At 42.8% G+C, this 3932-nt stretch overlaps 1 protein-coding gene across 1 annotated transcript in view; it reads left to right on the top strand.

The window, feature by feature from the left end:
• Positions 1-3577: 3577 nt before the first annotated feature.
• Positions 3578-3932, top strand: part of LOC121563037 (noelin-2-like) — a 53304-nt gene continuing 52949 nt past the window's right edge. The window contains exon 1 of the mRNA XM_045211651.1: positions 3578-3932. This exon is cut by the window's right edge and continues 121 nt beyond it. The gene's annotated coding sequence lies outside the window, so the exon portion shown is untranslated.

Genomic DNA, 3932 nt, shown 5'->3' with positions numbered 1-3932 from the left:
ACTAGCTAGTAATAGAGTAAACTAGCTAGTAATAAAGTAAACTAGCTGGTAATAGAGTAAACTAGCTAGTAATCGGTCTGCAATGTTGTGACACAGCATGCAACTGCCTACCTGTTACAAAGGGTCAGGTTAACAATATGCAATATTTATAACGCTATTCCCCAGCTTCATCTATTGCATAGTTACATTTCCGTCAAAGAGATTTATAACTAACCGTTCTTCTATGTGTGGTTCCGTGGGTATTATAGTCTGCCATCAAACACCAGCAATAAGACATGTAGCATATATAAGGTATTATAGTCTGCCATCAAACACCAGCAATAAGACATGTAGCATATATAAGGTATTATAGCTAGCCTCCTGATGTTAGCCACTGCTCCACGATCCACCACCAACCACGATCCACCACCAACCACGATCCACCACCAACCACGATCCACCACCAACCACGATCCACCACCAACCACGATCCACCACCAACCACGATCCACCACCAACCACTCTTCTTTTCCAGCTTGCTTTATTTTAATGGCTGGCCGTTTGTTAAAGTTTAGGTGGCTAATGAGCTAAGAGATGTTTTGTCTCTACATTTCCTTCATAACGCTACGTTTGAAAATGATTTGCTAGGATATAGCTTAGCTTGAAGACGTGGTGACAGTGCGTGGTAAACCACTAGCTATCTATTAAGTTGGCACATCAGTCCAATCAAAGTTACCGGGCATAAGACATTGATTTATCTGTGGCCAATGACAATGAGCCTTCTTGGGCGGGCACTTCTACTGTAAATCAATGGAGCACCGAAGAAGGGGCTTTTGCTGACTAGCTCTCCCTGCAGGTGCTGCGGTGACGTAGTGTCCCCATGAGTGACAGACAGCACCCTGAGCCAATCACGTACAACCAGAGAAGATCAACGACGCCCACTCTCTGTACTTTCTCTGTCTGCCCCTCCTCAGGAAGAGAGAGGATGAAACAGCTGCATTTTGGAGCTGCTTTACTCAACGAAAACTGACCAAAACAACAATACAATGGGAAAGCGACCACATATGTTTTATTAGATCAATCATTTTTTAAAATAAAATTACATTGTTTACTAACTGATATGATATATTGTTGTGACATGAAATAACAGAATTGCATGCACATCTCCTGGATAGCCCCACCTGCCCCACGTTAAGGATCACCACTGCTCTCTCTCTCTCTCTCTCTCTCTCTCTCTCTCTCTCTCTCTCTCTCTCTCTCTCTCTCTCTCTCTCTCTCTCTCTCTCTCTCTCTCTCTCTCTCTCTCTCTCTCTCTCTCTCTCTCTCTCTCTCTCTCTCTCTCTCTCTCTCTCTCACTCTATAAATGTTTTACAGCCATCAACATGGCTGTGGCAGTGAGCAGGGAGAGGTTTGAACGTTTTACTGATCATCAACATGGCTGTGGCAGTGAGCAGGGAGAGGTGGGGACGTTCTATCGCCTTTTACATCAAAGAGAAAAGTAAAAAGAGAGAAATGAAAAGTAATGCATTCCTCTTTCTCTCCCTCTTTCCTTTTTATTTGTGACCTAGTTAGATCTATTCTACCCTCTTCCTCCCTCTTCCTCCCTCTTCCTGATTTGATCCATTGTTCTCTTCTGGTCATTTTCTCTGATTCCTGCCTCTATACTTCCTTTCCCTCCCTCCCTCCCCCTCTCTCTAGTGCCAATCACTTCACTCAGTCTTCTTTCAACTACACTCACTGCAGAGAAAGAATAGAGGAGAAGAACAATTTGCTAGAAGAGGGAGAGAGTTCTGACTGACAGTGTAATACGTCTGAAGGGCAGAGAGAGAGAGAAGGAGAGAGAAAGAGAGAAAGAGAGAGAAAGAGAGAGAAAGAGAGACAGAGTTAGATGTATATATATCAACGAATTGGCGAGGGCACTAGGAACAGTCTGCAGCACCCAACCTCACCCTACTAGAATCTGAACTCAAATGTCTACTGTTTGCTGATGATCTAGTGCTTCTGTCCCCAACCAAGGAGGGCCTACAGCAGCACCTAGATCTTCTGCACAGATTCTGTCAGACCTGGGCCCTGACAGTAAATCTCAGTAAGACAAAAAAGGTCCAGTTGCTAGGACCACAAATACAAATTCCATCTAGACACTGTTGCCTTAAAGCGCACATAAAACTATACCTATCTCGGCCTGAACATCAGCACCACAGGTAACGTCCACAAAGCTGTGAACGATCTGAGAGACAAGGCAAGAAGGGCCTTCTATGCCATCAAAAGGAACATAAAATTCGACATACCAATTAGGATCTGGCTAAAAATACTTGAATCAGTTATAAAACCCATTGCCCTTTATGGTTGTGAGGTCTGGGGTCCGCTCACCAACCAAGAATTCACAAAATGGAACAAACACCAAATTGAGACTCTGCATGCAGAATTTCTGCAAAAACATCCCCCGTGTAGAACGTAAAACACCAAATAATGCATGCAGAGCAGAATTAGGCCAATACCCGCTAATTATCAAAATCCAGAAAAGAGTCGTTAAATTCTATAACCACTTAAAAGGAAGCGATTCCCAAACCTTCCATAACAAAGCCATCACCTACAGAGAGATGAACTTGGAGAAGAGTCCCCTAAGTAAGCTGGTCCTGGGGCTCTGTTCACAAACACAAACAGACCCTGCAGAGCCCCAGGACAGCAACACAATTAGACTTAAGCAAATCATTAGAAAACTAAAATATATTTACCTGACACATTGGAAAGAATTAACAAAAAACTGAGCAAACTGGAATGCTATTTGTCCCTAAACAGAGAGTACACAGTGGCAGAATACCTGACCACTGTGACTGACCCAAAATTAAGGAAAGCTTTGACTATGTACAGACTCAGTGAGCATAGCCCTGCTATTGAGAAAGGCCGCCGTAGGCAGACCTCACAAAATGAGGTGGAAACTGAGCTGCACTTCCTAACCTCCTGCCAAATGTATGACCATATTAGAGACACATATTTCCCTCAGATTACACAGACCCACAAAGAATTCGAAAACAAACCCAATTTTGATAAACTCCCTTATCTACTGGGTGAAATACCACAGTGTACCATCACAGCAGCAAGATTTGTGACCTGTTGCCACAAGAAAAGGGCAACTAGTGAAGAACAAACACCATTGTAAATACAACCTATATTTATGTTTATTTATTTTCCTATTTGCACATTATTTCAACACTGTATATAGACATAATATGACATATTTTAAATGTCTTTATTCTTTTGGAACTTTTGTGAGTGTAATGTTTACTGTTCATTTTTTATTGTTTATTTTACTTTTGTTTATTATCTATTTGACTTGCTTTGGCAATGTAAACATATGTTTCCCATGTCAATAAAGCCCCTTACATTGAAATTGAATTGAGAGAGGGAGCGAGAGAGTGAGAGAGAGAGAGAGGGAGGGAGCGAGAGAGAGCAAGAGAGAGAGAGAGAGAGAGAGAGAGAGAGAGAGAGAGAGAGAGAGAGAGAGAGAGAGGAATGAGGAACTCAAACAAGACATTCAAATACCTCTACATTAAAGACCCAGAGAATAGACCCTCCCTCCCTCTCTGTAGTAACTCCCCTTTGTTTACCGGACAGGCAGCTCGTATATCACACCTCCGGGCTCTGCTGTTAGAGCAGGGACAGGCACCAGAGCCCTGCGGGAGAAGATGCACTCAGGCCAGGCAGACGGCCAACAGCAGCCAGCTGCTGGGGATGGATCTCAGCAGGATAGTCAGAAAAAATTGAATAAGAACAAATTATATTATATAGTATAATATATACAGTATATATTTAGTACAGTTCAGATGTCGGAAAAATAATTGTCAATTACCTTTACAATGGAGTGGCCCGTGATTCGGTTCTGGTGTAGGCAAGGAGACGGATATCCATAGAAAGACAGTATCTCTCTCTCTCTCGTATCCGCCGGGTATCAT

Source organism: Coregonus clupeaformis, chromosome 38 (genome assembly GCF_020615455.1).
Source record: "Coregonus clupeaformis isolate EN_2021a chromosome 38, ASM2061545v1, whole genome shotgun sequence".
Classification (NCBI taxonomy): domain Eukaryota; kingdom Metazoa; phylum Chordata; class Actinopteri; order Salmoniformes; family Salmonidae; genus Coregonus; species Coregonus clupeaformis.
The sequence above is the reverse complement of the archived record's forward strand: the minus strand, read 5'-3'. Positions and strand labels throughout refer to the sequence as shown.